Genomic DNA, 7471 nt, shown 5'->3' with positions numbered 1-7471 from the left:
CCCAAAACAAAATAACAAGGAAAGAATGTCAAAAGAACAAACTTTTAAAAGTCTGCACTTTTTTTTTATTATTAGATGCTATTCCTGACTTGTTAAAATTGATCAAATAGAAAGCTGTGAAAAGAGAAAAAATTAAGCCAACTAGAAAAGTGTGACTTGGATTTAATATTTTATAATTGCCAAGGGACATACTGAGATCAATGAATTTTTGCCTGAAATGAACGTCAGAAAGAGATGTACTTCAGTCTTTTAGGGAACATTGGTCTATTTAATTCTTGTGTCTGATGCATGTGAAATAGGCCTGCCTCGGCCTTCTTTCTCTGCCGGGGGCGTTGCTGGCAGCGGACATTACCACTTTTAATAGGCCGCTGTCTGAGGAGTGGCAAGGGAGCCCATAACCCATCGACTCTAATGGATCAGCCTGTTTATTCACTTACACCTTTTTTTTTTTCCCAGCTAATTTTAGTTTTGCATGCTGAGTTGTTTCGCTTTGAATTAAATGAACAGAAACAAAGGGAAAAGCCTGTGTGACTAATAAACCATGATGATGTTCACGGCCCTCTCAACAGGCTTCTCCACATAGCAGGTATCCCATCTGAGAACAGATTCACTGTGGCATTTTCTCCACTTGTTGATGAAATTAACATTTTATACATGCTCACATTCAGAGGAAAAAATTAAATTATTCAAATCTCTTGATCGAGAATGCACCGTTGTTTGGAGTAGACCTACATGCCCAGCCTTAGGCCACTGACATCCTCAGATTTCAGACACTGGTCAGTGACTTTTTCTGCCTAGGGGGTCATCCCAGAGCTCTCCATGGGGTCACATAAACAGAAGAAATGCCCAAATGCTTTGCCTTGTCTAATGAAAAACCAGAGAGACACAAGAAGGCTATGTCTGCATGTCCTTCAACAGAAATAACAAGAGTCAGTGGTTGAAAAACATCCCCCTCCCAAACTCCTGCTCTATACCCAGAGAGCTTGAAGAAGGTTCCAGAAAGCTTTTAGGTCAATAGTTGCCAAGCAATATGAGAGAGACAAGAATGTCCAACATAAGAGAGAGGGGAAAAAGGGGGTCAGCTTCCCCTCATCTTCTGAATAAGGCCCATTTTCTAGCCAGGCACAGTGGCTCATGCCTGTAATCCCAGCACTTTGGGGAGGCCGAGGAGGGCAGATCATGAGGTCAGGAGTTTGAGATCAGCCTGGCCAATATGGTGAAACCCCGTCTCTACTAAAAAAGAAATTTAAAAAATTAGCTAGGTGCGGTGGTGTGCGCCTGTTGTCTCAGTTACTTGGGAGGCTGAGGCAGGAGAATCACTTGAACCGGGGAGCAAAAGGTTGTAGTGAGGTGACATTGCACCACTGCACTCCAGCCTGGACGACAGAGAGAGACTCTATCTAAAAAAAAAAGACCCATTTTCCATTTGGGGTTTGGAATTGTCACAAAGACCCTGACTAGAGAGTGGGGGCTACATCCACCTCTCCCCCATTGGGAACTCACATCAATTCCCTGTGGTCCCAGCAGGTTAGAGGGGCTACCATGTCCCCACCACCAGTAAAACCTAGGAAGGGGAGTAGTGGCCTGAACTTCAGAAAAGGCATTCTCCACTTGTGGGAGAAACAATATTCCCCAAAAGACTACCCCAGGAGGTCGAGATGAGAGAATAGCTTCTTGAGCCCAGGAGTTGGAGGTTGCAGTGAGCTATGCTCCAGCCTGTGCAACAGAGCAAGACCCAGTCTGGGAAAAAAAAAAAAAAAGCCAGGTGCAGTGGCTCACACCTGTAATCCCAGCACTGTGGGAGGCCGAAGCGGGTGGATCATGAGGTCAGGAGTTCCAGACAGCCTGACCAACATGGTGAAACCCTGTCTCTACTAAAAACATGAAAATTAGCCAGGCATGGTGGCACATGTTTGTAATCGCAGCTACTCAGGAGGCTGAGGCAGGAGATTCGCTTAAACCCAGGAGGCAGAGGTTTTAATGAGCCGAGATTGTGCCATTTCACTCCAGCCTGGGTGACAGAGCAAGATTCCATCTCAAAAAAAAAAAGAACCACTGCAAAAGATTCATCCTCAAACAATTCAACAGCCCCAACGGTTACTGCCCTAACGGCAGTGCCACACTGTGTGGCTGTGTTGTCTCCTGGCAAAAAAAAAAAACTAAATATAATTGTTGCCCAATCAGAAGCTAAGATAACTTACAAAGTAATCTGGAAAATATTGAGAGAATTTACACTAGCTGGGAGAAATAGAACGTGATCTGTCATTAAATCAAATAAAAATAGGTCTGAGTATTAAACAGAATGTTAACAACTATCTGAAAGAAATCTCTTTTAGACACAACAATAGCGTGATACCCTACTTTTGCCCTCATGCAATTAAAATAGGGTAATTTTTTAGACCATTTCTCCCAGCTATAATCTGTCACTAGGAGAAGAAAGCCCTTAGCGCCCCAGCTGTATCTGGTTTCACACATGGCTTTTCTTTCCCTTCTACCCTCCAAATCTGAATAAAGCCGGAAGTCAGCCAGCTCAAACTCCTTAGCCCTGCCTTTTTAGGACTCACATTCCTTAGCTGTGCTTTCTTCCCTCAAAACCCCAAGTCACCCAAATCACTTTTTCTCCATTCAACAGCATTTCTTCAGCAAATTCGCACCAACTCCTACCATGTGCAAAGCTCCGAAATTGATGTTTAATCGTTGGCGTGGAGCTAAGTAATGCACATTTCTTTCTTCTTTTTTTTTTTTGAAACACAGTCTCACTCTGTCGCCCAGTCTAGAGTGCAGTAGTGTGCTCTTGGCTCACTGCAACCGCCACCTCCCAAGTTCAAGGGATTCTCATGCCTCAGCCTCCTGAGTAGCTGGGATTACAGGCACGTGCCACCACATCAGGCTAATTTTTGTATTTTTAGTAGAGGTAAGATTTCACTGTGTTGGACAAGATGGTCTCGAGCTCCTGGCCTCAAGCCATCCACCCACCTCGGCTTCTGAAAGTGCTGGGATTACAAGTGTGAGCCACCATGCTGGGCCACACCTTTCTATTTGTTAAAGAATGAAGAAATGTAGTGCGTAGGGTCCCTGGTGGAACTCCTGCACGGTGTCCTTCAACCCAGAGTCTATCTAACAGTCTCTCTTTCATCAATATGCAAGTTACAATAAAATAATTGATGGAGCCACAATGCATGCCCACAGGATGACCATGAGCAAGAAACTCTCACCATGTGAGAAACTATCACAGAATAATTCTGCTTCCCCTAGATTTGTGTGCCTGGACCCGGATTCCTGCTCTCAGACCCACTGTGCAAAGTGGAGAGGGAACAACAGACTCAAGTTGGAAGTGATTTACTTCATTAGCTGGGATTACAAGTTTAACTTACAAACCAGAGGTCAAAATTTCTCATTAACAAGGGGGCCGTGAATTGCTGCAGGCTTTGGTTCAAGAGGAGACCACTCTTATTACTAACTACACATTTCAATCTGTCTTTGATGTTCTCCTTCTTCCCTCCTCCCTTTTATTTTTTGGCAGAGGAGCTGATTTTAATTGTGGCACTATGACAAGGTTCCCTCCATCCCAGGGAATAGCCTCCTGTCTGCTGCTGCCTGGCGAGTGAGTTTGCAAGACTGGGTGCAGTCTATTGCTCAGGGCACATTTTAATGGCTCCCCTCTCCTACAAGGCTTGGATTGTTTTCCACGTGATTCTGGTTAATTTTGCTGCGGGAAAGGGCATTGGTTTTCCTTGTGAGCTTCTGATCCATCTGCCTCAGCGAGGTGAAATAGATTAAAACAGAGAAGGAGGCGCTGTCATTCCAACTTTCTGGACTTGAGGACCAGACCCAGCACATCTCTGGCACTCAGAATAGACAGAGGAGTTTGACAGAGACCATTATGCTACAAAAAGCGCTCTTATGAGAAATCAGCTTTGGCTGTTTACAAAATACTCAGGCTGCCTTCACGTGCCCCTTTGCTTCAAAACCACTGCCAAGGGTTAAAAGAAGCAACTCAAATGAGATAAAACCTCTGCAGCGTGCACTTATCCTGGGAATCTCAGAATCCCACACCGCAGAGTCCTTTTCCAAATAAGAATACCAGGAAATTGTAGCAGTGATTATGTATTATTGTGCAGCACAAATAAAAGTGCTTAACAGCCACTTTCTGTTTCTAAAGACCCAGACCCATGTGCAGGCAGGTCACAGTGGCACAGTGACCATTGTCACTGAACCAGGGCTTCGAATGGAGTCACTGATGGAAAGGATTCTACTATCTCATTATTTAGAAGTATAGCTGTTATTGAAAATAACTAAATTGTTATTCCTGTCTAGTCTGGGAAGAAGGTCACATTCAAACCACATAAGCTCTAACTACTCCTCAGTTACTATTCATGTACTGCGAATGTTTGTTCTCCCTGAGAAATGTTTTCTTAGTTGCTGAGTGAAAAGCCCGTAGGTCACACAGAGGCTGTGGATGGAGCCCAGTGCCCAGTGTCCATCAAAGAGCCTACTAAGCTGCCCCCATTGCAGAGAGTAAAGGCAGCTTCTAGCAACCAGGCTGGCCTGCTCAGCTGCATGGGACTCCCAGCATGTTCCAGGTGTGGCAGCTGCTATGGAAGCCACAGTGCTGGAGGAACAAAAACTCTTCATGTAGGCCTGGTGCAGTGGCTCATGCCTGTAATCCCAGCATTTTGGGAGGCCAAGTCTGGAGGATCCCTTGAGCCCAGGGGTTCAAGACCAGCCTAAGAAACATAGGGGGGACCCTCCCTGTTTCTACAAAAAATAAAAAAAAAATTAGCCAGGCGTGGTTACATGTACCTGTAGTCCCAGCTACTCAAGAAGCTGAGGTGGGAGGATGGCTTAAGCCCAGGAGGTCCAGGAGTTTGAGGCTACAGTGAGCTGTGATCACACCACTGCCCTCCAACCTGGGTGACAGAGCAAGACCCTGTCTCAAAAAAAACCACAACAAACAAACAAACAAACACCCCCCCTAAAACCACAACTCCTCATGCAAAACAAGCAAAAGTAGCAGGGGTGGCAGCAGTGTCTTGCCCAGCTCCCATCCTGTACCCCCAGGGGGAGCAGGGGGCTTCTCACCCATGGAGAAATTACTGCCTTCTTTGCTTTATTTTATTTAATTTATTTATTTTCACTGCTAATGTTCAGTTTTAGTTCCTTTTACGTCTCCAGTTCCCTTTAACAAAAACACTGATTAGAACTCAAGGAATCCGTGTGACCTGAGGTGAAGAGCGGTTCTCAGCCGGGGACAATCATCGGGCTCAGATCCGGGAAGCAGCGGTGGCTCCGGGTCACAGGAGCCCGAGGCAGCCCAGCCATCTGGGCCCTCAGCCACTTCCTGGCGCCGCCCGGCGGCACCCCAGGCCAGGCCAAACAGTCACCTTGACCGGGCTGCTGGGGCATCTCACCCACGCACTGTACCTCCCCCTTCCCACTCCCTTCCTGGCAGGCAGCTGTTCAGCTCCAACAGGGGCCTATCTTAACAACGAGGCATCTTAGAAGGGTCCTTATTGCTGGTCTAATTTCAAACAGGCACCACAATGAAGAACTGTCTTAGTGTGGGATTAATTTTAAAACCTCAGGATTTGATGTCAGTGGGAAAGAACCAGTGTGGGGCTCAAGCTGCTGCCTTCTCCTGCTTCTGGCCAGCCCGGGGGCTCATTTCTTAGGAGGTGAAAACTCTGACAAGCCCTTCAGTCAAGCTGAAAGCAGGCAGCCATCCAGCCACAGCCACAGGCCTCCCGGGCATCCTGTGACCCCTCCGAAAAGTCACATTCACTTTGCTCTTGAGAAAGGAAAAATCATGCTGGAGGCATTTTATTTGAAACCATGTGAAATAAGGAAATGTGAAGATGCGAAAATGAAGTGAAAAAAAAAAAAAAGTTAGAATTCATTTCCGTCCTTGCAATGGCTTAGAAGCCAAACTGGTTCATTTCGAAAGCGTGTAAAAATCTGATCCATTCACCAGTAGGCAGAGACTACAAAATGCTTAAGGTAAAATATGTAAATATGTAAAATTATCTGTTGAAAACCATCTCCTTTTGTGCATGAAAGAATTTTTTAAAGCATCTTTATTTCTATTCTGCATTAATATACTATTGAGCAGAAAAGTTTCTTTTTGGCAAAACAACAAAAAACCAAGGTGCTACGAAATTTAGTGATTCTGAAATGAAGTCCACAGGAAAAAGAGAAGGACAAAAAGGATTTCTATCGTATCGTGCACTCATATGGCATTTTTCTGTGATAATTTAAAGGATATTATTAATATAACAAATTATAGAATTCATTTTTTAAAAGCACTGTTCACCTGAAAACTTGAAATAAACCCCACCTTCAGGCCTCTGCTACTGTCTCTTTTGGAAGTGGGGTCCCTCTTCTCCCTGGGTGTCCTCTGCCTCACCTGACCCAGCCCCACCCATCCTTGATAGATCCGGGGACCTCCCAGCAGCGTGTTTGCACCCATACCTTAAATAATTGGCCACAAACAGTTTATCTTATTTCAAAATATTTCCAAATTAATTTTTTTTTGAAATATGAAAAAGAATGGCAGGATATTTGCCCGTAGCTATATAGTTACCCTTCATTCTGTTGGATTTGAATACATTGTATTGCAACAAACATGGTTTCATCACACAACTTGCAACTTCCAGAAACAGATGGGTTGGTTGTTGTTGGTTTTTTTTTCCCTTTCCCCAATCCCATTTCTTCTGGAGGGGGTCCAACCAATGAATGTTTTGTCTCATAAGAGAATACCTCATAGGTAAATTGCTGTCATTTCTTGTTCCCTCCCGGTGGGGAACTATCCCTGGGGACTGGGCCTCCAGCCCCACTGACCAGGGATGGAGGGACGAGCTTCAGATTGGGAAGGGGTGTGCCTGAAACCATATCCACTGAGCTCACAAGCCAGGTGAACAAAACGCTCAGATCCTGGAGGGGAAGATAGTGTCTGCCTTTGGCCCAGTACGTGTGACAGCCGCATTGTTTGGTGAAGGTGAAAGTGCTTAAAAATACTCAGGAGGCTGAGGCAGGAGAATTGCTTGAACCCGGGAGGTGGAGGTTGCGGTGACCCGAGATTGCGCCATTGCACTCCAGCCTGGGTAACAAGAGCGAAACTCCGTCTCCAAAAAAAAAAAAAAAATGAAAAAATTCTTCATTTTGCAAACCCTTGGGTATTTTCTGAAAGATCAGACAATGAAAAGTAGAAAGCTTTCTCCAAAACAGTTTTCAAATCTGCTTATTCTACTAGACAGTGTCGTGTTCCTGGCCCTTGTTTCTATGCTTTCTTTTGTTTGAGTCTCTTACTGTCTCAAAAAGGTTATCAAAAAAAATTAAACACACACACACACACACACACAAGATTGTGTCCAGAAAGCTTTCCAAGGGCTGGGTGCGGTGGCTCACATCTGTAATCCCAGCACTTTGGGAGGCTGAGGCAGGAGAATTGCTTGAGCCTGGGAGATGGAGGTTG

The sequence above is a fragment of the Sapajus apella genome, unplaced genomic scaffold (assembly GCF_009761245.1).
Source record: "Sapajus apella isolate SASKATOON/1434 unplaced genomic scaffold, GSC_monkey_1.0 scaffold68, whole genome shotgun sequence".
NCBI classification, from domain to species: domain Eukaryota; kingdom Metazoa; phylum Chordata; class Mammalia; order Primates; family Cebidae; genus Sapajus; species Sapajus apella.
The sequence above is the reverse complement of the archived record's forward strand: the minus strand, read 5'-3'. Positions refer to the sequence as shown.